At 41.3% G+C, this 19,401-nt stretch overlaps 1 protein-coding gene across 36 annotated transcripts in view; it reads left to right on the top strand.

Annotated features, from left to right (window-relative positions):
* The window catches only part of STAU2 (staufen double-stranded RNA binding protein 2), a 287,834-nt gene that overhangs the window by 217,110 nt on the left and 51,323 nt on the right, over positions 1 to 19,401 (top strand). For 5 of the 36 annotated variants that reach the window (XR_010837442.1, XR_010837440.1, XR_010837444.1 and 2 more), the window contains 2 exons: positions 1,804 to 2,547; positions 2,768 to 5,041. The exons of the other annotated variants lie outside the window; for them this stretch is intronic. The gene's annotated coding sequence lies outside the window, so the exon portion shown is untranslated. Of the gene's footprint in view, positions 1 to 1,803; positions 2,548 to 2,767; positions 5,042 to 19,401 lie in introns of those variants that run through there. 36 annotated transcript variants of the gene reach the window in all.

The raw sequence follows: 19,401 nt of genomic DNA, 5'->3' as shown, positions 1-19,401 counted from the left end.
TCACTGATTCTCCCAAATATTTCATCACAGTTAATATAGGTTATGATTCATTATAAAGCATGAATTCATTTTTATGTTATATATAGGTTGTACCTAATGAAAATTTATATTCTGGTTTTTAAGTAACTTAATCTCTCCTTTCTTATATGCCAAATGTTTGTTTTCTCTTGCTGTATCAGTTGTTAATCTGAATCAAGCTAATTTGGTCTGGGATTATTTAAACCACTGTTGAACGTTGATAATAATGCCGCAATATTGCCTTGTACCTATATATTTAAAGCTCTTAAGATGTGCCAAGATGCTTTACATGTGCATTTGGCAAGAAAAGTGTCCTTTTTCATGTTGCAGAGTGCAGCAGGAACAGGCAAGAGTGGGACATTAAACAAACAAACAAATCAGATCCCCTGTCACCGTCTTTATCAAATAGAAGGGCACTCCAGGGTGTTTACGGGAAAGGAGAGAAAAGTACATTCTTCATCCATAATCACTGCCATGTTTGGGAGCCCCCTTTATTATTACAGAAAATTCGTAAGTCATCTGGTCACCTCTTTATTAACTTCCAAGGACAATTAGCGGTTTTCAGTCTGGGGAGGAAACACCAGGGTTCCACTCTTCCATCAAATACAACCAGCCTCCCCTCCCACCACCCACCAGAGTTAAGAGCAGGCACTGAGTCCCAGGGTCCTTCCCAGAAGTAAGTTCTGGAGAATTCTTTCAAAAGGAAGTTCTTTGCATCATTTCCCTAACTGCCGTATGGATAGCATTGTCAGCTTGATGGACAAGAGAGTTCTTAAGCTGTGGCTCCATTAAAATACTTCCCTGCTTGAACGATGCCACAGATTTGGGGGGAAAGAGCATATTACATTTGTCAGTGCCACCAATTTCAAGAGTCAATGGCCAATGAGAGAGGGAAATTCTGAAATATTAGATACGGTTTTCTGTGACCATTGTAAGAGATTTTCTTGGATTTCTAGCTTAAACCAACCTTTTAAAAGCAGATATGGAGAATAGATATTTCTCAGGAGAAACTGAGAGAGCATTTTCTGTTATTAGAGGTCATGTGTGGTAAAATAATTATTTTGCTTTTAATACAAATAGATAGCTAATAATATGCAAAACCAGTCTCTAGTACAAGCTTACGACGTCAACTCCTTGCACATAAAATTTGTTAATTTTTCTCTATATAATATTTTGAGTAACCTAGAAAGGAGGTAATGTGGAGGAAAGAAAGCTCCATTGAATTATTCAAGTGCTCATTGACTTGAAATAAATCACATAGAAATTTATTTGCACAAAGAGATATACTAATAGTAAAGTTTAAAACTTCACACATTTACCTTTCATTAATAGACTTAGTTATTTGTTCATTTACTTATTTATTCAACAAAAATTTAGGTATTTGTTAGGGGCAGGCCCTGGAGATTCAGGAGCCAGCACACAAGATTCCTGTTCTCACGGAGAGCACACAATCCATAAGCGGAATCACGGTGTATCATGTACTTAGTTGATGCAGTTTCAGGTTAGTTGTCTGTGGAGAGAGGCCTGGCCTCCATTTTTTTCCTCCCTGTCTGGACTCCTTATCAGAAGAATCAAAGATCCTAAACGGTATACCCCAAACTTCCTTGCCAGCCTCTGCTCCCAACTATCCTACAGACACTCCAGCTTTGGCCAAACCACCTAACGTCCCTTGGGCTTTCCTGACTGTTTATTTTGTTGTTGCTTTTTCCTTCATAGTTATATTGGTTCTTGAAATCCCATTGCAGAGGTCACCGTTATCCAGAAACATGTTTCTTAATTCTCTAGGCTGGTTCAGAGCCCTCCCTTCTTGAACCTCCATGCACTTTTCACTTCTCTTCTGGAGCCACCTGGTCATTGGATTGTAAACTCCTCGAGGGCTGAGGACCGTCTCCTAAGTCCACGGAATGGTGCGGAGAAGAGAGTCAATGGCTATATATCATTATTAAACTGATGAATCATTTTAGAACAAATTATTATTTTAAAAGTGTAGGGATGTAGTTCTCTAAAAAGCAAAACAGAGCAACATTTTAAAAATTGCCTGTAATACCAGTTGCTGGTGTTGAGCATGGCGTCATGAATTCAAATAACAGGGACTGTTCTGGCAGTGCTGGCTGCCACGCTGCTTCTTTTGCCCATGGGATTTAGAATGTGTCCATCTGAATTTGGTCTTGGAAGAAGGATGAAGTACAATTCTGATGTAAAATTACTAAATAATTAATAGGGTATGGAAAAAGCAAATACCTGAAGGTTACGTCTCTTACTCCTGTCAGAGCCAGTTGTCAAACCTTATTTTATTGGAGAAAACTTTGTAGGGAACCTTAAACTAACCTCCAGCGTGCGTAGTTTTTGCATTTTTCATTGCCATTGAAAGCTGACTGCCTTGGCTGGGTCACACAGTGAGCTGGTAGCAAAACCAGGAGTCCCAGGCTGCTTCCTTCTTCTGTGTAGAGCAGGAGACAGAAAAGCAGAACCTTTTCTCTATAACTTGGGTGTTGGTAAATGGGACTAACATCCACCTTACAAACTAAGGTATCATGCATCCTTTTTTTTTTTTTTTTTTTTTTTGCGGTACGCGGGCCTCTCACTGTTGTGGCCTCTCCCGTTGCGGAGCACAGGCTCCGGACGCGCAGGCTCAGCGGCCATGGCTCACGGGCCCAGCCGCTCCGCGGCGTGTGGGATCTTCCCGGACCGGGGCACGAACCCGAGTCCCCTGCATCGGCAGGCGGATTCTCAACCACTGCGCCACCAGGGAAGCCCCATGCAGCCTTTTATTGTCAGTAATAGGTGGGTTTGGTAAAACATTATTTAGCCGTCCCTATATCAGAATTCATGTAATAAAAATTCATACATTAACAAGGTTCTCCTGTGCTAGATTTCCAGTGCTTCACTTGTATTCCAGAAAGAATGTTTTAAAGACCGGAAATATTCGAATCCATCCAGCTGACCTCTACTCCATTATATGATCACTTACACTAGAAATACACATTTGGAACTAACTTTTGCCTTTTAACATTTCAAGGAAGTTATGTTAACTTGAACTAAATTCCAGTGCTCTGTAGCAATTCTAGAAGCAGCTTCAAAACAACGACTTTCTTCCATACTCCTGTACTCATAAATATCACATTTTAAAAATTGTTTTTATATCATGTCATTCTGCTGGCTTCTAAAATCTTACCATTTATTAACAATATCCAAAGGGACCTGCTCATAGGAACATGGGGACTTGATGAGCTCATGGTCATTGTCAACCCTGACTTTGTATGAAATGTAGCCTTTTAAATTGTCATTGACACTGAAAGTGAACACTCATCGCATCTTAATATGAGACTAACTCTGGACATGACTGTATTTTTCTCTTCCTCGCAAAAACTGCTCCCTGGCTGACGCCATGGCGGAAACAAAATCCTTAGCATTTAAAAGTAAAGAGTTAGCAAGAGCAATGACTCTGTAAACACCACTTCATTCAGACTCTGATACCAAATACAGCGTTATGTTCGATGCATGTAGGCATGGCCTCAGAATGTCCCACACAGTGAATCTCTAAGTCCCGCATATCAATCACACCTCCTTCACATACCTGGCCTGGAGCCTTAATGGAATTCCTCCTCGTTATTGCAGTGATAGCTCACTTCCTCTGTTTTTCCAAGCGGCTGCTTATTGTGCCAACTTCTTCAAGGAGCATTTTCTTACCGAAGCAACCCTGTAATGTTGTAATATATGCTGACAGTTCATTTATACAGTCCTTCTTGTTCCAAATGTTTTTATGTTCAATTACGGAAATTTAATCATCAGAAGAGATTGCATTTTCTCTAGTTCATGCAGCTTGGCTTAAATGTTAAGTTAATAGTACATTACTGAAATATAAGATTTCAAAGGTTTAAAAATTCTGTATCAAGAAAATTCATTGAAGGTTGAACTGATCACCTTTGAAATTATAGATAAGAGCTGTGTAAATGGTCACATATAAATCACATATTTTAAAGAGAAGTGAATTTGAAATTATAACAGACCAAGTCAATGATTGTTCATGATTGTCTAGACAAGTTGTGAAGGTTGGTTTGGTTTTTGGGGTTTTTTTTTCCTGATTTCTTCAAGTTCTTGCGGACATGCTTTTTGGTTTTATTTTACAGCCTCCTCTGCTCTTAATGTTATGTTGTTAAAATTCCTTCAAGCCAAGTGATTCTTTTTAATCTTTTATCAGCATGTTGAAACACTTTTTCTGTAACTCCATTTTTATGCTACTAGGAATAGATGCCAAAAAGGGAAGACCAACCACTCTATCCTCCAAAGTTGTTTCTTGTTTTAGGCTTTTAAATTCTTTTGCTGACCGCTGACCACTGATCGCTCTGTGCATAGGGCGTTTTTAAAAGTTTCTTGCGTAAGGTACAAAGCAAATATTAAATATTATTTTTGGTTCTGATACAAGGAAATTAGAAAAGGTATGGGAGCTCTGTTTACCATTCTTTGTCGAGAAAACCACCAATTAAGCCGTCCCAATTGGCTAAATAGCACCATTTAATCTGAACCTAATTCTTCATCTGATCCCAAAAATGAAGTTCTTAAGTTTTATTTAGTGAGTGGTTCAAATCAATTAACTATACATAAAAATATTGCAGTCCTCAATTATTGCTATATGATAAAATTTCTATACCGCAATTAATGAGTCTTGATCTTTCTAAGAAAAAGTTAAGTAGTATATATAGCTTGTAACCCAAATAAAAGACTTCTGTTACAAATAAAACTGAGTACATTTCATACAAATACGTAGTCTAGATCATATTAAATGAAAGGTTATATACTGAAATGACTTCTGCTACTGTTTCTTAAAAGAACTTTTTGGCTTAGGGTGTTTGTGTGAGGGTGTGGTGTGTGTTTGCATGAAGTAAGTTTACAAAGTGCCAAGGCAAGGACTTTCTTCTTCCTTTGGATTCCTTTCTTGCCTAGAAATATGTCATGTATGCTGAAATAAACCAACTTGTTTACCATTCAAATGTCTATTAAATTTTTGAACTCAAAAAAAAAAGAGCTTTTTTTAGATCATGAGTCTTTTTCCTTTGTTCTTTATGTTTTGAAGTTATAACTAGTAGCTGTGGTGGCCCCAGTAGGAATTCTCTTGGATTCGGCTTCAGGGAGAAATCTGCCACCTCACCTAGACTCCCCGGCAGTGCGAGCACAGGTCAGCTGCCCTACCTGTCAGTAATGAGGAATGTAGTACCTGCCTGGCACAGTGGGCATTGGATGAGATCATGTGTATGAAGAACCGGGTGCAGCCCTACACCTGAGAGGAGCTTTATACATGGTATAGACTAGCGGCAGCAGCAAAAAGCAGTCCTCCGGCGAAAAAAGTACATTTATATAAAAGGAAGAACAGTCCCACCTGTGTGGGATAGCACTCAAAAGACTATATATACACAGAACAACTGCACAGTAAGGAAACTTCACTGAGAAAATGACCTACCTTCTGTACGAGACCTTAAGGAAAACAAACGTTCTGCCCTGTAGAGTTGTTTGAAGAGGAGGGAATTTTTGAGTCATCCTGCACTTTGATTCATCCCCAAGACTCGGTCGCCACATGCAGTGAAAATTCATTATGGTGTTTCCACAAGCAGCATTTCCTACCTTTAAAAATCATAGCTGAAAACTCAGAGCAATGAATGTTTCCCCATATTCCTGAAATATGATCCTATTTAAAACAAATGTCATGGCTTCCCTGGTGGCGCAGCGGTTGAGAGTCCGCCTGCCGAGGCAGAGGACACGGGTTCGTGCCCCGGTCCGGGAGGATCCCACATGCCGCGGAGCGGCTGGGCCCGTGAGCCGTGGCCGCTGGGCCTGCGCGTCCAGAGCCTGTGCTCCGCCAACGGGAGAGGCCACGACAGTGAGAGGCCCGCGTACCGCAAAACAAACAAACAAAAAAATGTTAGTTCTTTCTATAGTTATTTATTCTGTTATTACACTTTAATCAGGAGGTTTTTTTGTTTGTTTGTTTTGGGTTTTTTTGCGGTACGAAGCCTTCTCACTGTCGTGGCCTCTCCCGTTGCGGAGCACAGGCTCCGGACGCCCAGGCTCAGCGGCCATGGCTCACGGGCCCAGCCGCTCCGCGGTACGTGGGATCTTCCCGGACCGGGGCACGAACCCGTGTCCCCTGCATCGGCAGGGGGATTCTCAACCACTGCACCACCAGGGAAGCCCAGGAGTATTATTATATAACTAATTCAAAAACAGGCCTTCGGTTGGGGCAACATTATATAAATGTAAGGGTGCAGAAATACACTTCTAGCTTGAGAAAAGTTTTTTGGGTCCACCTCCCTACCACCAATAAGTATTTTCATCCAGATACTTATTCCTAGAATCAGATGTGAGAGCGAACTCTAGGCAGTGACTCTCAAACTTTGGCAAGCCTTGAAATTCCCAGGTACACTTGTTAGAACACGGATTTCTGGGTCCCATTCCAGAAATCCTGATTCAGTAGGTCTGGAGTGGAGCCGGAGAATTTGCTTTCTGTCGAGTTCCCAAGCGGTGCTGATACTACCAGTCTGGGGAATCACACTGCCCTGCTCTAAATGTCACCTTTTCAACCACACCGAACTTGTTAATATATTGATGTTATGACTTTTGTCAGATATTTTATAGAGATGATGCTCTATATACATGGCTGTCTGTTCTCTTCACTCAAAGATATTCAAAGAAGATCAAAAGAAAGCTGAAATGGCTATATTAATATGAGACGAGTAGATTTTAGAACAAAGATTATTACCAAAGATAAAGATGATCATTTCATGTAAAATAGATAGCTAGTGGGAAGCAGCCGCATAGCACAGGGAGATCAGCTCGGTGCTTTGTGACCACCTAGAGGGGTGGGATAGGGAGGGTGGGAGGGAGACGCAAGAGGGAGGGGATATGGGAACATATGTAAATGTATAGCTGATTCACTTTGTTATAAAGCAGAAACTAACACACCATTGTAAAGCAATTATACTCCAATAAAGATGTTAAAAAATATAAAATGGGTTTTCCAACTAAAAGAAAAATCATTTCATGTTAATAAGGAGACCAGCTCATCACGAGGACACAACCCTAAATGCTTATTAACAGAGCTTCAAATTTTATGAAGCAAAAACTGATAGAACTGCAAGGAGAAATAGACAAATCTACAATTATAGTCATAGACTTCAACACCCCTTGCTCAATAACTGAGAGAACAAGTAGACAGAAAATCAGTAAGGGTATAGAAAACTTAAATACTATCAACCAACTTGACCCAACTGACATTTACAGAACACTCCATTGAACAATATACACATTATTTGCAAGTACACATGGAACATTCACCTCTACAAACCATATTCTGGGCCATAACACAAACCTCAATAAATTTAAAGGGCTTCAAGTCACAAACTGTGTTCTCTACTACAATAGGATTAAATTCAAAATTAATAAAAGAAAAATATATTGAAATTTTCCTGTATTTGGAAGCTAAAAAGCACACTTCTAAATAATGGATGGATCAAAGAAGAGATCACAAGGGAAATTAGATCGTATTTTGAATTGAATGAAAACAAGAATACAACTCATTAAAATTTGTCAGCATAGTTAAAGCAGTAATTATAGGGAAATTTATAGCACTAAGTGACTATATTAGAAAAAAAGGGTCTCAGATCAGTGGCCTCAGCTTTCACCTCCAAAGATTAAAAGAAGGAAAGCAAATAAACCCAAAGTAGAATAAATGAAATAACAAAGATGAAAGGAGAACTCCGTGAAATAGTAAACAAAAAGAAAAAAGGAAATCAGTGAAACCAAAACCTGGTTCTTGAAGATCAATAAAATTGATAAACCCCTGGCCAGAGTAGAGGTCAGGGCAAAAAGAGAAAAGACACAAATTTCCACTATCAGGGATGAGGGGTAACATTACTGCAGATTTTATAATCATTAAAAGGATAATTTAAAAATATTATAAACAGCTTTATGGCAATAAATTCAATAATTTACATGAAATGAACAAATTCTTTGAAAGGCAAAAACATTCCAAGATATTACTACTGATAGAAATTTCTTATGTTGGAATATGGGGTCTTTGGGGAAGAAAATTTTTTGGCCGCATGGCTGGTGGGATCTTAGTTTCCTGACCAGGGATTGAACCTGGGCCTCTGACAGTGAAAGCTCTTGAGTCCTAACCACTGGACTGCCAGGGAATTCCCAGGGGGAGAAATTTTATAACAAGTCCCATGAGCAGAGAACAGTTGGGTAAAGCTGACTATTCAGTAGACCCAAAGAAATACAATAGCCGTTGCCACACTCTGTGCTTATAATAACTTCACCTGGTCTTACAGCTACAGCTGCTCTTGCCAGCATTTTGCCCTGTTTTCCTTTTATACTTGGCCTAAAACTTTTGCTCAGAAGGTGTTCCCTTTTCTTTATTGCGATGTGGCGTACAAATATGATGACGCTATTTCCCAGAAATATGCTTTTGTTTGCTAATAGGAGGATTAGAAAACAAAGTTGAGGAACGTTGCCAAAAAGCAGAACAAAAAGACAAAGAGATGGAAAACAAAAGAGGTCCAACATCCAAATATTATGAGTCTCAAAAAATAGAGTACAGGGCTTCCCTGGTGGCGCAGTGGTTGAGAGTCCGCCTGCCGATGCAGGGGACATGGGTTCGTGCCCCGGTCCGGGAAGATCCCACATGCCGCGGAGCGGCTGGGCCCCTGAGCCATGGTCGCTGAGCCTGTGCGTCCGGAGCCTGTGCTCCACAACGGGAGAGGCCACAACAGTGAGAGGCCCGCGTACCACAAAAAAAAAAAAAAAAATAGAGTACAGTACAGAGAGGAAGGAAGGGAGTTTCCATATTGAAAAAACCCAGAGTGCATGATGAAATGGGTGAAAATCGCTCCCCACTAAAGCATATCATTGTGAAACTTCACGACGCTGAGGACAAGGAGAAGAACTACAAGCTTCTAGAGATCACATGTAAAGGCTCAGAAATCATAATGGCTTTGGGTTTCCAGAAAGCAGTGCAGGAAGGTGACCCTGGAACAAAGCCTTCAGAATTCTGAAGGAAAACAGTCACCAACTAGCATTCTCTACCAACTCAAACTGTTCATCAGGAATGAGTGAACCAAATGAAGATAGATTCAGACATGCAAAGTCTCAAAATATTTACCTTCTGTGCCCCCTTTCTCAAAAGCCTCCTTGAAAATATGCCCCCCAAAGTGAGAGGAAGAACAAGATAGGACACAGGAGCTCTGATATAGAAACAGGGCAGAGGCCATGTCCACAGGCAGGATGAAGGACGATCCCAGGCTACGTCGTGTGGAATGCAGAGTGGAGTGGGATATGATGCAAGAGCCAGACACCTTGACTGTCGTGATCATTACTGGAAGTGCACAGTGTTTTTAACCTGAAGACATTATGCCAGGTGAACCTGGCCCAGATCCTTTTCTGTATTTTTTTCCCTTAATCATGTGTTAATGAAGTTCCTACCTTCCTCCCCATGTCCTGCTTCCTGATCGTCTGAGGACACTTAATTCACTTCTGCCAATATATTCTCCTGCGAGCTGGAGGTAGAACATGGTGAGTTTAAAATCAGAGGATACAAACCACAAAAAACCAAACAGCCCAATTCAATAATGGGCCAAGGACTTAAGTAGACTTTTCTTCAGAGAAGGTATTCAAAAGGCCAATAAGCACATGAATAGATATTCAGCATCACTTATGTTAGGGAAATGAAAGTTAAAAACTGCAGTAAGGTATTACTACTTCATACTCATAAGGATGGCTACTGTCAAAAACACAGAAAGTAAGTGTTGGCAAGGATGTGGAGAAAGTGGAACCCTTGTGCACCACTGAAGAGAATGTAAAACTGAATGATGCAGCTGCTGTGGAAAACAGTGTAGCAGTTCCTCAAAAAATTAAACGTAGGATTACTATATGAGCCAGCAATTCCCCTTCTGGGTATATACCCAAAAGAATTAAAAGCAGGGACTCAAAGGGTTATTTGTACACCCATACAGAATTATTCATAATAACCAGAATGTGGAAGCAGCCCGTGTCCATCAACAGATGAATTGATAAATAAAATGTGGTATATACATATAATGGGATATGATTCAACCTTAAAAAAGAAGGAAATTCTGATACTTGCTACAGTTGACGACATTTTGCTAAGTGTGATAAGCCAGTCACAAAAAGAAAATACTGTACAGTTCCACTTACAGGAGGTACCTGTCTTCATAAAGACAAAGTAGAATGGTGGTTGCTAGGGGCTGGGAGTACAGAGTTTCAGTTGGGGAAAATGAAAAAGTTCTGGAGATGGATGGTGGTGATAGTTGCACAATAGTTGAACGTTAATGCCACTGCACTGTCCACTTTATTTATTTATTTACTTGGTTGGTTTCCTTTTTTTTTTTTTTTTGAGTATAATTGCTTTACAATATTGTGTTATATTGTGTTAGTTTCTGCTGTATGATGAAATGAGTCAGCTATATGTATACATGTATCCCCTCCCTCTTGGACCTCCCTCTCACTGCCCCCCCGCATCCCACCCATCTAGGTGGTCACAGAGCACCGAGCTGAGCTTCCTGTGCTTTATAGCATGTTCCCGCTAGCTATCAATTTTATGCATGGTAGTGTATATATGTCAATCCTAATCTCCCAATTCGTCCCACCCTCCCCTTCCACCCCTGCATATACATGTCCATTCTCTATGTCTCTGTCTCTATTCCTGCCCTGCAAATAGATTCATCTGTACCATTTTTCCAGATTCCACATATATGTGTTACTATATGATATTTTTCTTCTTCTGGTTTACTTCACTCTGTATGACAGACTCTAGCTCCATCCACATCTCTACAAATGAGCCAATTTTGTTCCTTTTTATGGCTGAGTAATATTCCATTGTTTATATCTGCCACATCTTCTTTATCCATTCGTTTGTCATTGGACATTTAGGTTGCTTCCATGTCCTGGCTATTGTAAATAGTGCTGCAATGAACATTGGGGTACATGTGTCTTTTTGAATTATGGTTTTCTCAGAGTATATGCCCAGTAGTGGGATTGCTGGGTTGTATGGTAGTTCTATTTTTAGTTTTTTAAGGAACCTCCATACTGTTCTCCATAGTGGCTGTATCAATTTATATTCCCACCAACAGTGCAAGAGGGTTCCCTTCTCTCCAGCATCTACTGTTTGTAGATTTCTTTTTTTTTTTTTCCGCCGTACGCGGGCCTCTCACTGCTGTGGCCTCTCCCGTTGTGGAGCACAGGCTCCGGACGCGCAGGCTCAGCGGCCATGGCTCACGGGCCCAGCCGCTCCCAGGCATGCGGGATCTTCCCGGACCGGGGGACGAACCCGTGTCCCCTGCATCGGCAGGTGGACTCTCAACCACTGCGCCACCAGGGAAGCCCTGTAGATTTCTTGATGATGCCCATTCTGACCGGTGTGAGGTGATACCTCATTGTAGTTTTGATTTGCATTTCTCTAATAATTCGTACTGTCCACTTTAAAATGGTTAAAATGGTAAACTTTATGTTATGTGCATTTTGGCACAATAAAAAAAAAATACGGAAGATAGAGAGCAGCCTACACCTGACCACAATCCTGCCCGATGTCCGGTTCTTGGTTGGCACTGTGGCTGTGACCTTGGCCTAAAGGTGGTGAGACCTCTGTCTCTCAGGGCTTGCTCAGCTGCCCTCTGACTTCTGCAGTAGACGCTCTTGCAAATCCTCAAAGAAGCTGAACGAGGCTAGGCCCCTGTTGAGTCTGCCTTCTCCTGACCTTCTATCTAGTAACAGCGATATTGCTCGAATTTCTTTAGACCGCTAGGTCTGTGCTTGCTGTGAGGTTTTCCAAAACTAAACCCACCTGTTGTTTAGGCAGTAGGATATAGACGGTAAAGTTATAAAGAAAAACCAAGGAATGTTGGCACAAAAAAACAAGATAATGGTCACTCATAGGAAGGGAGTGGGAGGCAACTGGGGAAGGAGATTTTAGGGCTTTTTCAAGTTACTAGTAGTGTTCTATTTCTTATCCTGAGACGTGGGTACGTGGATGTTTGTTGATTTTTTAAAAAATAAATTTGTATATATGCACTCTTCGTATTATACTTTTCATAACGAGAATTTTTTAAAATTTATTTATTATTTTATTTTATTTAGTTTTGGCTGCGTTGGGTCTTCGTTGCTGCGCACGGGCTTTCTCTAGTTGCGGCGAGTGGGGGCTACTCTTCGCTGCAGTGCGTGGGCTTCTCATTGTGGTGGCTTCTGTTGTTGCCGAGCACGGGCTCTAGGCACACGGGCTTCAGTAGTTGTGGACCACGGACTGTAGAGCGCAGGCTCAGTAGTTGTGGTGCGCGGGCTTAGTTGCTCCACGGCATGTGGGATCTTCCCGGACCAGGGCTCAAACCCGTGTCCCCTGCATTGGCAGGTGGATTCTTAACCACTGTGCCACCAAGGAAGCCCCTGTAACAAGAATTTTTTTTAATATTTTAAGTAATTAACATGAGAGTGAATGTAGCCGCAAGACTGGCGTACTCAAATTTACGGTGGTAGCTTTACTTCTCAGTGTCACGTTGAACTCCCAAGAATTACGAGTCTGTATTTTAGCACGCTTCATAATCTGTTGGAAGGAATTGCTTCAGTCTCTCAGTGTGTAAGACACAATGTTTGGCCTCTCTTTGCTCTCCTCCACTTCTAGTTTGGTTTCCACAGATTTTGTGTTTATTTGGTAACAAAGACTTCCGAAAGTAAACCAGTTAAATTTGAGTTTGTGATTACAATCTGTCCTAAGTATCACCTGTAATAAACTGCAAACGCTTTTAGATTGGGCTCTTGAATATAGCCATCCCATGGCCACATATTATTTCTACATATTTAATTTGGGAGGTGCTTAAATCATAGACTGGGCCTCCTTTCTGCATGTGTTTTGTGCATGTTTTATTTCTGCGTGCGGACTAAGAGTCTCATATCCATAACACAATTAAGTCCTCCCTTCTTTTTTTGCCACCACCCAACCTAGTACACATTAATACGTCTGTACTCATCACACTTCTATTGAAATGTATTTACTTATCAGTGCTTCCTATCAGGTTGTGAGCGCCTCAGAGAGCAATGATCATGCCTTATTCCTTATCTTTATCTCTTCATCGCAAGATCGTGCTGAGTAAATAATAAATCATTGTATTTGAACAAAACCACAGAGGCCTGAAGGAAACACTAGGGCATAGAACGATTGCCGCATAGCCAGAGGGACTGGTGTGGGAAAGTGCGGTGGGGCAGAGGCTGGAAGAGTAGGCTGGGGGTGGGTTGTAATAATCCTGGATTGCCACCCGTAGAAATTTGAACTTGATTCTGTAGATGATCGTTAACAACAGATGATGTTCAAGACATGACACGTTGGATCTGTGTTTTAGAAAACTAGCTCTGTCAGCATCTGTGTGTTTGATGACATGGGAGAGAGATTAGAGTCAGGGAAACCAGTAAGGAGGCTGACTAGAGCAGTAGAAGGAAAGGCATATTGACTCTGTTTTGGGGGTTTTTTTTCCTGAAGCCATTCACTTTAATATATCTGTGTTCCTAAAGGTATTTTGAGAGGGATGTAAAATTTTTCAGAAACTTTGGACTAAGATAATCTATTTCAAATATGCAAAGTAAAGTGTTCTTCAGCCTCCACACACATACATAAATATCTGCATATGTACGTAGATATATATATACATACACATATATATATACATGTGTAGATCGTGTTTAAATATATCTGTATTAGAAAATAATCCTGCTCAAAGCGTTGATAGTTGTCATTAGTTATAAATTTTATAATTCTTAACAGTAGTTTTCTTAAGGACTTGTTTAGCCCATTTCTCTGCTGTATTACAATTTTCATTTTTATATCACACATTCGTTTTTATACCACAGCAAGTTTCAAACCTTCCCCCATTGTGTGTGTACATGTGTGTGTGCACATGCACCCATGAACTCAAGTTGTAGATAAAGAAGATGAGGCAATGTGGGAGGACTACAGGAAGAGAAAAAAAAAGTTTAAGAAAGAGCTGGAGGGCTTCCCTGGTGGCGCAATGGTTGAGAATCCGCCTGCCGATGCAGGAGACACGGGTTCGTGCCCCAGTCCGGGAAGATCCCACATGCCGCGGAGCAGCTGGGCCCGGGAGCCATGGCCGCTGGGCCTGCGCGTCGGGAGCCTGTGCTCCGCAACGGGAGAGGCCACAACAGTGAGAGGCCAGCATACCGCAAAAAAAAAAAAAAAAAAAAAAAAAAAAAGAAAAAAAAAAAGAAAGAGCTGGAGGAATCCAGCCTCAGGCCATGAAGCAAAGGTTCCTTGGTAAGTTTCCATTCTGATCCTAAATTTAACTTACTGAGGAACTGTTTTATAAGTTGATCCAGAAATAATCAGTGTCTAAAATTCAATCTGTTAAAAAAAAATTCACACACAATTGGGAGAAATTTGAACACTGGCTGATGCTTTATGGTATTAAGGAATTGTTAACTTTTTTTATGTATGATAATGGTGTTATGGTTATGTTTTTATTTTTTATTTATTTTTATTTTTTGGCTGTGTTGGGTCTTCGTTGCTGCGGGTGGGCTTTTCTCCAGCTGCGGTGAGCGGGGGCTACTCTTCGTTGCGGTACACAGGCTTCTTATCGCGGTGGCTCCTCTTGTTGCAGAGCACGGGCTCTAGGCGCGCGGGCTTCAGTAATTGTGGCTCACGGGCTCTAGAGCGCAGGCTCAGTAGTTGTGATGCTGGGGCTTAGTTGCTCCATGGCATTTGGGATCTTCCCGGACCAGGGATCAAACCAGTGTCCCCTGCAATGGCAGGTGGATTCTTAACCACTGCGCCACCAGGGAAGCTCCGTGGTTATGTTTTTAAAGAGTCCTTATCTTTTGGAGATTTATACTAAAACATTTACCAATGCAGTGATATAGTGGTTGAGATTTGCTTTAAATTAATCCAGGAGTTGGGAAGTTGGATGGGGGTTTAGATGAAACAAGATTGGCCATGAGTTGACAGTTGTTGAAACTGGGGCATGGGTTCATGGGGGTTCTTTGTACTATTCAATCTACTTTTGTATACGTTTAAATTTTTTTAGGAAAAGAAAGAAACAAGTGAAATCAGTGAACTAATTCAACTACTTAGGCTCATAGGTCTTTGATTAATAATCAAATATGCAGCCATCCATGAATTTCAGCCATCTGTCTGTCTAATCTATTTGTCCATCTATCCGTCTACAGGCTTTGACTTATTTCAAAAAAATATTTAAAGTGACTTAAAAAACTTCTCAATGACATTGTTTAAGGGGAGGAATTGAGGAATTAAGAAAAAGGCTTAAAAATAAGACTGGGGGGCTTCCCTGGTGGCACAGTGGTTGAGAGTCCGCCTGCCGATGCAGGGGACACGGGTTCATGCCCCGGCCCGGGAGGATCCCACGTGCCGCGGAGCGGCTGGGCCCGTGAGCCATGGCCGCCGACCCTGCGCATCCGGAGCCTGTGCTCCGCAACAGGAGAGGCCACAACAGTGAGAGGCCCGCGTACCGCAAAAAAAATAAAAAATAAGACTGGGGTGAGATATACAAAATGCACACAATGGGTTTCTGTACATTTACTAGAGATGCATCATGGATTTGCCCATTAACTTCTTGGCAGCCCTTGTAAAACAAAGAACATGATCGGTTTTGTGAATTATAGCATCATCTGGTAAATCTAGTTATCAGGTGACTTGAAATATACTCATGTAAATAGTTTATATTGCTGTATCTTGAGACCTGTTGACAAGGTATAGGAAAGTGGAGGGGAAAAAAAACTAACATTTATAGAGCATCTACTATGTGTCAAGTATTATGCTAGATGCTCATATTCATTGTCCTTAACCTTTAACCTTATTCTGTTAATAAGGATTCTTAATTGCATTTACTTTAGAAGGTATCTTTTTTTTTTTTTTTCTACTTGTTCCTAAAGTCTGGGCACTTGCATTTCCCTTATGTACTTTATTTCCTTACTACAAAAAAAAAAAAAAATACACACACACATGGATTGCTCACATTAGTACCAACATTTGTGCTAACTTTTAGCGTCCAACAATAAACACTTGGTAATGATTGGTTTTTAGAAATTCTTCTATAGAGAAAGTTATCTAAATGGTGCTTATTCTTCATAATTTCTTTTTTTAAATTTACTTAATTTGTTTTATTTTTGGCTGTGTTGGGTCTTCGTTGCTGCTCATGGACTTTTTCTCTAGTTGCAACGAGCGGGGGCTACTCTTCGTTGCGGTGCACGGGCTTCTCATTGTGGTGGCTTCTCTTGTTGCGGAGCACGGGCTCTAGGGGTGCAGGCTTCAGTAGTTGTGGCGCACGGGCTTAGTTGCTCCGCGGCATGTGGGATCTTCCTGGACCAGGGATTGAACCCGTGTCCCCTGCATTGACAGGCGGATTCTTTTTTTTTTTTGCAGTACGCGGGCCTCTCACCGTTATGGCCTGTCCCGTTGCGGAGCACAGGCTCCGGACGCGCAGGCTCAGCGGCCACGGCTCACGGGCCCAGCCGCTCCGTGGCATGTGGGATCTTCCTGAACCCGGGCACAAACCCGTGTCCCCTGCATCGGCAGGCGGACTCTCAACCACCGTGCCACCAGGGAAGCCCCTTCATATTTTCAGCCTTGTGCCTCAGCATGTCCAGACCTAATAATTTTCTTATGCCTCCAAAACCGCTCTGGCTCTGATGTTCCTTGCCCCAGAGGAGGGCAGCAAGACTCATCTGGTTGCCCAACCTGCTGCCTAAGATAGAAACTCGGGCAACCCGGGCTGCATTTCTGACACCTTCCTCAGCTCACTCTCGTCCTCCTCAGCATCCCAGTACCTATCTGCAGGACTCCTGTCCACCCTCATGAGCCCCGCCCTCAGTTGAACACTGTCACCTGTAGCCTGACTGTGGCAATTGTCCTCCCTGTTCTCACGCCTGTCCCCCTCCAGTTCTTTCTACGTGGCAGCCAAACTGATTTTCCAAAGTGCAAGGCTGTTTGTCCACTTAAATACTTCAAAGGAGTGGCCTTTAAACTTTGGGGCTGTGGCTTACAATAAGAAATAAATTTAACATCATGACCCAATGCACACATAAATATATAAACACGTTTTATGTTTTTTATTCTGTCCTGACCTCTTCTGTCTTGATCTCTTTTGTTGAGAAAGTAATGCCGGTTGAAACCCGTGCAAATGAGTTCAGAGCTAACTAACAGATGAGATCCTACAGTGTGGAAAGCCCTGCTCTTTGTGACTCTTACCGCACAAAGGATAAAAACCAACCTCGGTAACGAGGAGGACGGGGCTCTTCATACTCTGTCAGCCGCTCACCTCTGTAGCCCTATCCCTTGCCTCTGCCACCTCGTGTCCCAGCTCTCCTGAACCCCTGACCGTCCCAGAGTGGCGCTGTCCTTTTTTTGCCTTTGACAACTCTCCCATCTGCCTGCTTAACTTCCCGTCCTTCCTGTGACAGCTTCAATGTCACTTCCTTTAGGAAGTGTTACTTATAACATTTTTAAGTGTTGATCATATACCAGTCACTGTGCTAAACCCTTCACGTGGATTATCTCATTTAAGCTCCAATTGCCAGAATAGGTTCTCAAGAAGTATTTGTTGGATGCATTGATCTCATATCATGCCCACCCCCAGTTGTTGTTTAGGACTAGAATGGTATGTAATTAATATTTTCTCTATGCTCGAATTTCTACAGTACTTAGAACCCACTTGTGAGCATTTACCTCTGTGTGTCCACTGAGCCTATGGCCAACGGGTCCATCCACGGGTACAAGGGCCATGAGGGATGTTACCGTTTCTTCAGGAAATGAGAGGGAAGTGTAGTTTATACCCAGTCATCCGAGAGCCTTAGCATGAGAATGCATTCAGAGCCTAACGTCTGCCACAAAATTTTATGTCGTTAATTCATTTGTTTGATGGCTCCTTTTAACCTAGTTTCATCTAGCAATTCCTATTATTAGAAGTGTACTGAATCAGACTATAATGCTACCCAGCCGTGATCAAGGAAACTTATATTTTTAATCTGAATAAGGGTCACAGTTCCAAGTCACAGTACATTACCCATAATACAAAGCCAGAAGGTAAATCGGTTAAAAAATAATGAAATTACTTTGCTCTACAGTTAGTGAGTCAGAGCCATATGCCTCCTGGGAAATGGAATGAAGACTGTAAATGGTTTCAACTTCAGGTAATTATTACTATTTACAAATAGTAATGACCTACAGCAGGTAAATAGTCCTTGAAAGGCCATTGTAAGGCAAAAATAGCCCAAGTGTGCATAAGTGTACACTTGATATATTTTTTAAAATTGAATACATCTGTGTGACCAGTAGCCTGAAGCTAAGAAGTTATAGATAACATCACATCTATCTCAGATATATGTCTTCAGATGTATGTAGGAGGGTCTGATAAATTCTGTTCTGGCTGGTCCAATGACATTTAGTGCTCTTCTGATAATATGTGTTCTTCAACAGGAAAATAAAATAGCCAACACAGCTCCCATTGGTAAAAATAATCATAGTTTCCAATATATTCGTATTTTTTTAAAGATAACATTAACATATGAGTTCCTAAACTGATATTATCCAGTTTCTAAAAATCAGTAATCACTTAGGAACACATACTTTCTTGGCCTTGCTCTTTAGAATGTGTAAATATCACAGTAAATTAAAATTTTAGTGTTGGCCCATTAGAACTTCATTTCGTGCCATCTCTTTTTGGTTGTTCAGGATTCCCTGAATCAACAATAAAATGGAAGCCAGAAAGCTAAAGCGAAAGTGAATTGGTTTAGTAGTTAGGGAACCTGAATTCTAGTCCATATTCTGCTTTTGAATATCTGTCTGGCCACAGGCATATCATGTAACCTCTCTGGGTCTCAGGTTCTTGATCTATAAAATGGGGGTGTTAAAAATCATAACGTGATCATTTGCAGAGGGATCTTCAATGATTCTAAATTAGCATTAAATGGGACCCTGATCATATATCAATGGGAAAACCCTTTGTCAATTTAAAGAAATTCAGTAGATGGTTTTGATTCACCGTTCAGATTTCTGTTATATAGAGGATATGGCATCTCCAAGGTTTTTACGACATCTCAAAAGTAGAACAAAATCCATATAACCAAAATATCATCTGCTGAATTCAGAGTACCTATCCATGGATCTCTAAATCCATGACACATGGAAGCAACCTAAATGTCCATTGACAGACGAATGGATAAAGAAGCTGTGGTACATATATACAATGGAATATTACTCAGCCATAAAAAGGAACGAAATTGAGTCATTTGTTGAGACGTGGATGGATCTAGAGACTGTCATACAGAGTGAAGTAAGTCAGAAAGAGGAAAAGAAATATC

The sequence above is a fragment of the Kogia breviceps genome, chromosome 17 (genome assembly GCF_026419965.1).
Source record: "Kogia breviceps isolate mKogBre1 chromosome 17, mKogBre1 haplotype 1, whole genome shotgun sequence".
Classification (NCBI taxonomy): domain Eukaryota; kingdom Metazoa; phylum Chordata; class Mammalia; order Artiodactyla; family Physeteridae; genus Kogia; species Kogia breviceps.
The sequence above is the reverse complement of the archived record's forward strand: the minus strand, read 5'-3'. Positions and strand labels throughout refer to the sequence as shown.